Source organism: Oncorhynchus masou, unplaced genomic scaffold (genome assembly GCF_036934945.1).
Source record: "Oncorhynchus masou masou isolate Uvic2021 unplaced genomic scaffold, UVic_Omas_1.1 unplaced_scaffold_7260, whole genome shotgun sequence".
In the NCBI taxonomy this organism is placed as follows: domain Eukaryota; kingdom Metazoa; phylum Chordata; class Actinopteri; order Salmoniformes; family Salmonidae; genus Oncorhynchus; species Oncorhynchus masou.
This window is the reverse complement of record NW_027013711.1, coordinates 3195-15392: the sequence shown is the minus strand read 5'-3', so window position 1 is coordinate 15392 and position 12198 is coordinate 3195. Positions and strand designations below refer to the sequence as shown.

Genomic DNA, 12198 nt, shown 5'->3' with positions numbered 1-12198 from the left:
AATATGGTATATTATGTTTGTAACTGTCTTCTACCTTGTGTGTATTCACTGATGATGTAAATATGGTATATTATGTTTGTAACTGTCGTCTACCTTGTGTGTATTCACTGATGATGTAAATATGGTATATTATGTTTGTACCTGTCTTCTACCTTGTGTGTATTCACTGATGATGTAAATATGGTATATTATGTTTGTACCTGTCTTCTACCTTGTGTGTATTCACTGATGATGTAAATATGGTATATTATGTTTGTACCTGTCTTCTACCTTGTGTGTATTCACTGATGATGTAAATATGGTATATTATGTTTGTACCTGTCTTCTACCTTGTGTGTATTCACTGATGATGTAAATATGGTATATTATGTTTGTACAGTTGAAGTCGGACGTTTACATACACCTTAGCCAAATACATTTAAACTCAGTTTTTCACAAGGTCAGTTAGGATCACCACTTTATTTTAAGAATGTGAAATGTCAGAATAATAGTAGAGATAATTATTTATTACAGTTTTAATTTCTTTCATCACATTCCCTGTGGGTCAGAAGTTTACATACACTCAATTAGTATTTGGTAGCATTGCCTTTAAATTGTTTAACTTGGTTCAAACGTTTTGGGTAGCCTTCCACAAGCTTCCCACAATAAGTTGGGTGAATTTTGGTCCCTTCCTCCTGACAGAGCAGGTGTAACTGAATCAGGTTTGTAGGCCTCCTTGCTCGCACACACTTTTTCAGTTCTGTCCACACATTTTCTATGGGGTTGAAGTCAGGGCTTTGTGATGGCCACTCCAATACCTTGACTTTGTTGTCCTTAAGACATTTTGCCACATCTTTGAAGGTATGCTTGGGGTCATTGTCCATTTGGAAGACCCATTTGCGACCAAGCTTTAACTTCCTGACTGATGTCTTGAGATGTTGCTTCAATATATCCACCTAATTTTCCTACCTCATGATTCCATCTATTTTGTGAAGTGCACCAGTCCCTCCTGCAGCAAAGCACCCCCACAACATGATGCTGCCACCTCCACAACATGATGCTGCCACCCCCGTGCTTCATGGTTGGGATGGTGTTCTTCGGCTTGCAAGCCTCCCCCTTTTTCCTCCAAACATAATGATGGTCACTAGGGCCAAACAGTTCTATTTTTGTTTTATCAGACCAGAGGACATTTCTCCAAAAGTACGATCTTTGTCCCCATTTGCAGTTGCGAACCATAGACTTATTTATGGCGGTTTTGGAGCAGTGGCTTCTTCCTTGCTGAGCGGCCCTTCAGGTTACGTCGATAGAGGACTCGTTTTACTGTGGTTATAGATACTGTTGTACCTGTTTCCTCCAGCATCTTCACAAGGTCCTTTGCTGTTGTTCTGGGATTCATTTGCACGTTTCAGACCAAAGCACGTTCATCTCTAGGAGACAGAACGCGTCTCCTTCCTGAGCGGTATGACGGCTTCGTGGTTCCATGGTGTTTATACTTGTGTACTATTGTTTGTACAGATGAACGTGGTACCTTCAGGCATTTGAAACTTGCTCCCAAGGATGAATCAGACTTGTGGAGGTCTTGGCTGATTTCTTTTGATTTTCCCATGATGCCAAGCAAAGAGACACTGAGTTTGAAGGTAGGCCTTGAAATACATCCACAGGTACACCTCCAATTGACTCAAATGATGTCAATTAGCCTATCAGAAGCTTCTAAAGCCATGACATAATTTTCTGGAATTTTCCAAGCTGTTTAAAGGCACAGTCAACTTAGTGTATGTAACCTTCTGACCCACTGAATTGTGATACAGAATTATAAGTGAAATAATCTGTCTGCAAAAAATTGTTGGAAAATGACTTGTGCCACACAAAGTTGATGTCCTAACCGACTTGCCAAAACTGTAGTTTGTTTTGCGCATTTGTGGAGTGGTTTAAAAACAAGTTTGAATGACTCCAACCTAAGTGTTGTAAAATTCCGACTTCAACCATACCTGTCTTCTACCTGTTGTGTATTCACTGATTATGTCAATATGATATATTATGTATTACCTGTCTTCTACCTGTTGTCTATTCACTGATTATGTCAATATGATATATTATGTGTGTACCTGTCTTCTACCTGTTGTCTATTCACTGATTATGTCAATATGATATATTATGTGTGTACCTGTCTTCTACCTGTTGTCTATTCACTGATTATGTCAATATGATATATTATGTGTACCTGTCTTCTACCTGTTGTGTATTCACTGATTATGTCAATATGATATATTATGTGTGTACCTGTCTTCTACCTGTTGTCTATTCACTGATTATGTCAATATGATATATTATGTGTACCTGTCTTCTACCTGTTGTCTATTCACTGATTATGTCAATATGATATATAATGTGTACCTGTCTTCTACCTGTTGTGTATTCACTGATTATGATGATGTCAGAAGGTGCATCGAGCAAAAATTTTGTTTTTCTTTCAAATATAACGCGGGCTCATTTGAATTACAGTCCACACAATAACATCCTGTATGGTTTCTACCAGCCTGGTCCTAGACCTGTTTGTGCTGTGTAGCTTAGCACTCCTATAGTATGGTAAGGAATAACACAGATCTGGGATCAGGGCTCGTCTCCTACCTTATTATAATATATAATATGATAATAATGTACAATAATAACATATTATATATGACCTTATTGAAGCCACAGAGCTTCCAGAAGAGCACCAGCAGCTCCTGGTGGAACTGGATCTTCTTGGTGGAGTTGGGCAGGTAGGTCTGCATCAGTGGGTTTACCAACAGGCGAGCCAGTCCCTTCAACACAAAGTCATAGTCCTGGGAGGGGGTGACATAAGCAGGCTTTGAGGTTCACATCTTCATTTGAGAGCTTTAGACCAACGTCTGTTCACATAGCAAAGCTGCACTTGTAATGTACCATTAGAGGAGAAAGCGTGTAAACATGATAGAAGAGAGAACTACAAAGAGAGAACTACAAAGAAGAGGAACTACAAAGTAATAGTCCTACTGAGGGGGTCACATGACCTTTAGACTAGGTCAGACTTTCAGACTAGGGTCAGACCTATAGACTAGGGTCAGATCTTTAGACTAGGGTCAGACCTATAGACTAGGTCAGACCTATAGACTAGGGTCAGACCTATAGACTAGGGTCAGACCTATAGACTAGGTCAGATCTTTAGACTAGGGTCAGACCTATAGACTAGGTCAGACCTTTAGACTAGGGTCAGACCTTAGACAAGGGTAGACTAGGGTCAGACCTATAGACTAGGTCAGATCTTTTAGACTAGGGTCAGACCTTTAGACTAGGGTCAGACCTATAGACTAGGGTCAGATCTTTAGACTAGGGTCAGACCTTAGACTAGGGTCAGACCTATAGACTAGGGTCAGACCTATAGACTAGGGTCAGACCTATAGACTAGGGTCAGACCTATAGACTAGGTCAGATCTTTTTTAGACTAGGTCAGACCTATAGACTAGGTCAGACCTATAGACTAGGTCAGACCTATAGACTAGGTCAGACCTATAGACTAGGGTCAGACCTATAGACTAGGGTCAGACCTTTAGACTAGGGTCAGACCTATAGACTAGGGTCAGACAAGGGTCAGACCTATAGACTAGGGTCAGACTAGGGTCAGACCTATAGACTAGGGTCAGACCTATAGACTAGGGTCAGATCTTTAGACTAGGGTCAGACCTATAGACTAGGGTCAGACCTATAGACTAGGGTCAGATCTTTAGACTAGGTCAGACCTATAGACTAGGGATCAGACCTATAGACTAGGGTCAGATCTTAGACTAGGGTCAGACCTTTAGACTAGGTCAGACCTATAGACTAGGTCAGATCTTTAGACTAGGTCAGACCTATAGACTAGGTCAGATCCAAGGGTCAGACGATAGACTAGGGTCAGATCTTTAGACAAGGGTCAGACCTATAGACTAGGGTCAGATCTTTAGACAAGGGTCAGACCTTTAGACTAGGGTCTTTTGACATGGCTGCACTTGTAATGTAGCCTGGTTAAATGAGACTGAACATTCCTCACAACTAAAACAGTGGGACATTCAGTCTACATGTAATGCACCATTTAAAGGAAGATGTCTAGGACCAATAGGCTCCTTAACAGCTCCTACCTCCAAGCTATAAAACTGCTGAACAACTCATCAAATGGCCTCCCGGACTACAGTCATTTTATTGTAGCCATTTTATTGTGTTAAATGTTTTACTTTAATTTATTTAGTAAATATTTTCCTAAATCTATTTCTTGAACTGCATTGTTGGTTAAGGGCTTGTAAGTAGGCATTTCACTGTAAGATCTACACGTGTTGTATTCAGTGCATGTGACAAATACAATTTGATTTGATTTGCTTTGAAATGTGAAAAATATGACAAGAAGAAAATGACTGTACCTCTTCCCTGTGAATTCTTGAAAGGTAGTTTACAAACAGGTTGTCAGGGCCCCCAGACTGCAGAGAGAGACGGAGAGAAAAGGGATGTAACAGCAACAACTGAGGGCCATGACAGGCCCCTGGTCTCTGAAGGTGAATGTTAACACAATGTATCATGACAGGCCCCTGGTCTCTACAGGTGATTGTTAACACAATGTATCATGACAGGCCCCTGGTCTCTACAGGTGAATGTTAACACAATGTATCATGACAGGCCCCTGGTCTCTACAGGTGAATGTTAACACAATGTATCATGACAGGCCCCTGGTCTTTGATGGTGAATGTTAACACAATGTATGTTGAATTAAATGTGAGAGACACACACACACACACAGCATCACTCTCCCCCTGTACAGAAGGGTCCAGGCCTTACATCCTGGTCCTCCATGCTGGAGGGAGAGGGGGGTCGGTGGGCCAGCCCTCCTCCATCGTGCTCCAGGGTGACGATGAGGATCTGCACGGCCTGCTCCACCAGCTGCTCCCGGTAGTCGGAGAAGAGCAGGTGATTGTAAGGGGATGCCATAGCCCACCGGGTCATAGGCACACACCACGTTTACCAGGGAGGTGAAGAGAGGCAGGGCATGCCTGAGGTAGGTGGAGGGAAATAATCACTTGTGTCAGTTATTGTTAGGGGGAAATTGTGTGTGTGTGTGTGTGTGTGTGTGTGTGTGTGTGTGTGTGTGTGTGTGTGTGTGTGTGTGTGTGTGTGTGTGTGTGTGTGTGTGTGTGTGTGTGTGTGTGCACCTCACCTGTTTTCTGTGGAGCAGAAGAAGCTGACCCAGGGGTTGAGGATGGTGTTGTCTGAGGAGGGAGGGAGGTACATGGCCTCAGAGAAACAGGTTAGCAGCAACCTCAGCAGCTCCGTCCTGAGTGGTGAAAATCATACATAGAGAGGTTCACTGTGGGGGAGGGGGAGAGAGAGGGAGAGATGGTGGGGGTAGAGAGAGAGAGAGAGGGAGAGAGAGAGAGATAGTGGGGATATAGGGAGAGGGAGAGAGTAAGAGATAGTGGGGATAGAGAGAGAGAGAGAGAGAGAGAGTGGGTTTAGAGAGACCAGAGAGAGAGAGAGAGAGAATATAGAAAGAGGATCATCAGAACTGTGATCATCACTGTGACTCACCTGTTGAGGTCGTGGATGTAGTTGAGTGGGGGGACTGGGCGAACCCCACCCTGCCTCCCAGATATACTCACAGCTGTCTATGGTCTGCATGTCCTCCACAGAGTCCTGTAGGATGGTGACATCATCATGGGACCATCAATCCCAATAACTACTGGGAGAGAGCTACTACTGCTCCGTACACCACCACATCACTGTTCAGTCATCTAAAGCAATGAATACATCATATGAAACGAGTCAGTGCACAATTTCACAGAGAGACCTAAGGTGGTATGGTGCAATGTGGTTCAGTTGGTAGAGCACGGCGCTGTGTGGTTCAGTTGGTAGAGCATGGTGCCGAGTGGTTCAGTTGGTAGAGCACGGCGCCGTGTGGTTCAGTTGGTAGAGCACGGCGCCGTGTGGTTCAGTTGGTAGAGCACGGCGCCGTGTGGTTCAGTTGGTAGAGCACGGCGCCTGTGGTTCAGCTGGTAGAGCACGGCCACACAGTGTGGTTCAGTTGGTAGAGCACGGCGCCGTGTGGTTCAGTGTGGGTTCAGTTGGTAGAGCACGGCGCCGTGTGGTTCAGTTGGTAGAGCACGGCGCCGTGTGGTTCAGTTGGTAGAGCACGGCGCCGTGTGGTTCAGTTGGTAGAGCACGGCGCCGTGTGGTTCAGTTGGTAGAGCACGGCGCCGTGTGGTTCAGTTGGTAGAGCACGGCGCCGTGTGGTTCAGTTGGTAGAGCACGGCGCCGTGTGGTTCAGTTGGTAGAGCACGGCGCCGGTGGTTCAGTTGGTAGAGCACGGCGCCGTGTGGTTCAGTTGGTAGAGCACGGCGCCGTGTGGTTCAGTTGGTGAGCACGGCGCCGCCAGTGGTTCAGTTGGTAGAGCACGGCGCCGTGTGGTTCAGTTGGTAGAGCACGGCGCCAGTTGGTGTGGCTCAGTTGGTAGAGCACGGCGCCAGTTGGTAGAGCACGGCGTGTGTGGTTCAGTTGGTAGAGCACGGCGCCGTGTGGTTCAGTTGGTAGAGCACGGCGCCGTGTGGCTCAGTTGGTGAGCACGGCGCCGTGTGGTTCAGTTGGTAGAGCACGGCGCTGTGTGGCTTAGTTGGTAGAGCACGGCGCCGTGTGGTTCAGTTGGTAGAGCACGGCGCTGTGTGGTTCAGTTGGTAGAGCACGGCGCCGGTGGTTCAGTTGGTAGAGCACGGCGCCAGTTGGTAGAGCACGGCGCTGGTTCAGTTGGTAGAGCACGGCGCCGTGTGGTTCAGTTGGCAGAGCACGGCGCTGTGTGGTCAGTGGTAGAGCACGGCGCGTGTGGTTCAGTTGGTAGAGCACGGCGCCGTGTGGTTCAGTTGGTAGAGCACGGCGCCGTGTGGTTCAGTTGGTAGAGCACGGCGCCGTGTGGTTCAGTTGGTAGAGCACGGCGCCGTGTGGTTCAGTTGGTAGAGCACGGCGCCGTGTGGCTCAGTTGGTAGAGCACGGCGCCGTGTGGTTCAGTTGGTAGAGCACGGCGCTGTGTGGTTTAGTTGGTAGAGCACGGTGCTGTGTGGTTCAGTTGGTAGAGCACGGCGCTGTGTGGCTCAGTTGGTAGAGCACGGCGCTGTGTGGTTCAGTTGGTAGAGCACGGCGCTGTGTGGTTCAGTTGGTAGAGCACGGCGCTGTGTGGCTCAGTTGGTAGAGCACGGCGCTGTGTGGCTCAGTTGGTAGAGCACGGCGCTGTGTGGTTCAGTTGGTAGAGCACGGCGCTGTGTGGTTCAGTTGGTAGAGCACGGCGCGCTGTGTGGTTCAGCTGGTAGAGCACGGCGCCTGTGTGGCTCAGCTGGTAGAGCACGGCGCCTGGTGGCTCAGTTGGTAGAGCACGGCGCTGTGGTTCAGTTGGTAGAGCACGGCGCTTCAGTGTGGTTCAGTTGGTAGAGCACGGCGCTGTGTGGTTCAGTTGGTAGAGCACGGCGCTGTGTGGTTCAGTTGGTAGAGCACGGCGCTGTGTGGTTCAGTTGGTAGAGCACGGCGCTGTGTGGCTCAGTGTGGTAGAGCACGGCGCTGTGTGGTTCAGTCGGTAGAGCACGGCGCTGTGTGGTTCAGCTGGTGGCGGAGCACCCGCCAGTGGTTCAGTTGGTAGAGCACGGCGCTGTGTGGTTCAGTTGGTAGAGCACGGCGCTGTGTGGCTCAGTTGGTAGAGCAGTGTGGCTCAGAGCACGGCGCTGTGTGGCTCAGTTGGTAGAGCACGGCGCCTGTGTGGCTCAGTTGGTAGAGCACGGTGCTGTGTGGTTCAGTTGGTAGAGCACGGCGCTGTGTGGGTTCAGTTGGTAGAGCACGGTGCTGTGTGGTTCAGTTGGTAGAGCACGGCGCTGTGTGGTTCAGTTGGTAGAGCACGGCGCAGTTGTGTGTGTGGTTCAGTTGGTAGAGCACGGCGCCTGTGTGGCTGTGTGGTTCAGTTGGTAGAGCACGGCGCTGTGTGGTTCAGTTGGTAGAGCACGGCGCTGTGGTTCAGTTGGTTGAGCACGGCGCTGTGTGGTTCAGTTGGTAGAGCACGGCGCTGTGTGGTTCAGTTGGTAGAGCACGGCGCTGTGTGGTTCAGCTGGTAGAGCACGGCGCTGTGTGGCTCAGTTGGTAGAGCACGGCGCTGTGTGGCTCAGCTGGTAGAGCACGGCGCGGTGGTTCAGTGGTTGAGCACGGAGCTGTGTGGTCAGAGCACGGCGCTGTGTGGTTCAGTTGGTAGAGCACGGCGCTGTGTGGTTCAGTTGGTAGAGCACGGCGCTGTGGCTCAGTTGCTGTGTGGCTCAGTTGGTAGAGCACGGCGCTGTGTGGTTCAGTTGGTAGATGACGGCGCTGTGTGGTTTAGTTGGTAGAGCACGGTGCTGTGTGGTTCAGTTGGTAGAGCACGGTGCTGTGTGGTTCAGTTGGTGAGCACGGCGCTGTGTGGTTCAGTTGGTAGAGCACGGCGCTGTGTGGTTCAGTTGGTAGAGCACGCGCTGTGTGGCGGCGCAGCTGGCAGAGCACGGCGCTGTGTGGTGGCTCAGTTGGTAGAGCACGGTGCTGTGTGGTTCAGTTGGTAGAGCACGGTGCTGTGTGGTTCAGCTGGTAGAGCACGGTGCTGTGTGGCTCAGTTGGTAGAGCACGGCGCTGTGTGGTTCAGTTGGTAGAGCACGGCGCTGTGTGGTTCAGTTGGTAGAGCACGGCGCTGTGTGGTTCAGTTGGTAGAGCACGGTGCTGTGTGACTCATTTGGTAGAGCACGGTGCTGTGTGACTCAGTTGGTAGAGCACGGTGCTTGCACCACCAGAGTTGTGGGTTTGATTCTCAAGGCCTCCAAACATAACATGAATGCACACATGACAGTAAGTCACTTTGGATAAAAGTTTGCTAAAATGGCAGATGTATTATTATACTGTATATTTTACACCTTATAATAAGACATTATAGAAGCTCATGCATGCTTATAACAAGTAATACATGAATGATTTCAGCAATGATATCTATAAACCCTGGATGACTGACAGGGGGCACTGTATTGACGCTACAGGGCAGCCATCTTGGTACTCCTCCTCAATTGTAAAAACAGATTGTGGAAGCTATAGAAATGCATGTATTAATGTCTACATTCATTTTGATATGTTTATTCTATTACGGACACCATAATACTTTTAAATTATATTATATGAGCTAAAGATACAAATTAAAATAACATAAAATATAAAAATATTTTCCGTCATGTATTTTCTTAGAGTACTAATGTTACTGTCCCCACTAACACAAGAAATACTTAAATACAGTCAGAAGTTTACATACACTTAGGTTGGAGTCATAAAAAACTCATTTTCAACCACTCCACAAATTTCTTGTTAACCAACTATAGTTTTGGCAAGTCGGTTAGGACATCTACTTTGTGCATGACACAAGTAATTTTTCCAACAATTGTTAACAGACACATTATTTCACTTATAATTCACTGTATCACAATGGGTCAGTGGGTCAGAAGTTTACATACACTAAGTTGACTGTGCCTATAAACAGCTTGAAAAATTCCAGAAAATGATGTCATGGTTTTAGAAGCTTCTGATCATCATTTGAGTCAATTGGAGGTGTACCTGTGGATGTATTTCAAGGCCTACCTTCAAACTCAGTGCCTACCTTCAAACTCAGTGCCTCTTTGCTTGGCATCATGGTAAAATCAAAAGAAATCAGCCAAGACATCAGAAAAAACCATGCAGCCGTCATACCAGGAAGGAGACGCGTTTGTCTACTAGAGATTGAATGTACTTTGCTGTGAAAATGCAAATCAATCCCAGAACAACAGCAAAGGACCTTGTGAAGATGCTGGAGGAAACAGGTACAACAGTATCTATAACCACAGTAAGACGAGTCCTATATCAACATAGCCTGAAGGGCCGCCTCAGCAAGGAAGAAGCCACTGCTCCAAAACTGCCATAAAAAAAGTATATGGTTTGCAACTGGGGACAAAGATCGACTTTTGGAGAAATGTCCTCTGGTCTGATGAACAAAATAGAACTGTTTGGCCATAATGACCATCGTTATATTTGGAGGATAAAGGGGGAGGCTTGCAAGCCGAAGAACATCATCCCAACCGTGAAGCACAGGGTGTGGCAGCATCATGTTGTGGGGGTGCTTTGCTGCAGGAGGGACTGGTGCACTTCACAAAATAGATGACATCACGAGGTAGGACAAATGGACAATGACCCCAAGCATACTTTTAAAGTTGTGGCAAATGGCTTAAGGACAACAAAGTCAAGGTATTGGAGGGCCATCACAAAGAAATAGAACATTTGTGGGCAGAACTGAAAAGTGTGTGCGACTAAGGAGACTTACAAACCTGATTCAGTTACACCAGCTCTGTCAGGAGGATTGAGGTCTACAAACCTGATTCAGTTACACCAGCTCTGTCAGAGGATTGGGGTCTACAACCCTGATTCAGTTACACCAGCTCTGTCAGGAGGATTGGGGCTCACAACCCTGATTCAGTTACACCAGCTCTGTCAGGAGGATTGGGGTCTACAAACCTGATTCAGTTACACCAGCTCTGTCAGGAGGATTGGGGTCTACAAACCTGATTCAGTTACACCAGCTCTGTCAGGAGGATTGAGGTCTACAAACCTGATTCAGTTACACCAGCTCTGTCAGGAGGATTGGGGTCTACAAACCTGATTCAGTTACACCAGCTCTGTCAGGAGGATTGGGGTCTACAACCCTGATTCAGTTACACCAGCTCTGTCAGGAGGATTGGGGTCTACAACCCTGACTCAGTTACACCAGCTCTCAGGTGTCAGGTTACACCAGCTCTGTCAGGAGGATTGAGGTCTACAACCTGATTCAGTTACACCAGCTCTGTCAGGAGGATTGAGGCTCACAAACCTGATTCAGTTACACCAGCTCTGTCAGGAGGATTGGGGTCTACAACCCTGATTCCAGTTACACCAGCTCTGTCAGGAGGATTGGGGTCTACAACCCTGATTCAGTTACACCAGCTCTGTCAGGGAGTGATTGGGCCAAAATTCACCCAAATTATTGTGGGAAGCTTGTGGGAAGGCTACCTAAACATTTGACCCAAGTTAAACATTTTACAGCAATGCTACCAAAAACTAATTGAGTGTATGTAAACTTATGACCCACTGGGAATGTGATGAAAGAAATAAAAGCTTAAATAAATCATTATCTCTACTATTATTCTGATATTTCACATTCTTAAAATAAAGTAGTGATCCTAACTGACCTAAAACAGGATTTTTTTACTAGACAAAAGTCAGGAATTGTGAAAAACTGAGTTTAAATGTAGTTAAATGTAGCATAACCAGAACTGTTTCTGGAGAGAGCAGTAAAACAGGTAGACTGATCCCAGATCTGTGTGTGCTGCATAACTAGAACTGTTTCTGGAGAGAGAGGTGTTACAGGTAGCCTGGTCCCAGGTCTGTTTGGGCTTTTGCCTACCCATTGTCATTGTCAAGCATGACACTCAGAAGAAAGTAGAAACAGACTGGCACCCAGGCTACCAGACCAGATCATCTCTGTTGACAGGTCAGGTAGGGCTGCTGTCTGACTAAAACCAGGAAGAAGGAAACAGTCTCTATGACCCTTTCACCTTTCAGACAGAGAGGAATGCAGGGGGAAACCTTTCAACATAGTCTCAGAAATTCCAGACCCAGGACAACAGCACTGTAAACTGTAACACTGGTACATTGTAGGAGGCAACCCACCTGTCTACAGAGACTAGGTCAAGCAGCAGAACTAAGCATAAGATCCACTATTTCCCTGAACAGCATTGACAGTATTGAAGACAGCTGGTTGGAGATGGACAGAAGTGATGTAAACCTGAAGACATCATGGCTGTATATGGTGCAGCTACCCTCAATTGTCTCGCCAGGCTTTCATTGGCTGAGTCAGGTCTGTTAAAACAGGGTTGAAGCAAAGGCCTGTTGACCAAGTAGCTCTCCAAAAAAGCAATTTGACAGTACACTCATGGGCAATGTCTCTAAATCACTCGCATATGCGGCCGCCCACCTCCTCCAGGACTGCCAGAAGAAATGCCAGGCAGTGTAGAGACGCGAGAAATTGAACTTCAGTGAGTTCGCCCATTATTTTGCACAATATAGATCAGCGATTTTCTGTGATCGAATCAACATTATATCAGCCCATTGTCAATGCAACAAACCGATACAAATCTAACT

The 12198-nt window shown here is 47.0% G+C and overlaps 1 long non-coding RNA gene across 1 annotated transcript; it reads right to left on the bottom strand.

Moving 5' to 3' along the window:
- Window positions 1-4944: 4944 nt before the first annotated feature.
- Window positions 4945-5583, bottom strand: LOC135537216 (uncharacterized). The gene is made up of 3 exons (XR_010455145.1): window positions 5551-5583; window positions 5180-5296; window positions 4945-5015 (listed from the first exon to the last, which is right to left on the bottom strand). It is a non-coding gene; the product is annotated as an uncharacterized LOC135537216 (long non-coding RNA).
- Between the last annotated feature and the right edge of the window lie 6615 nt (window positions 5584-12198).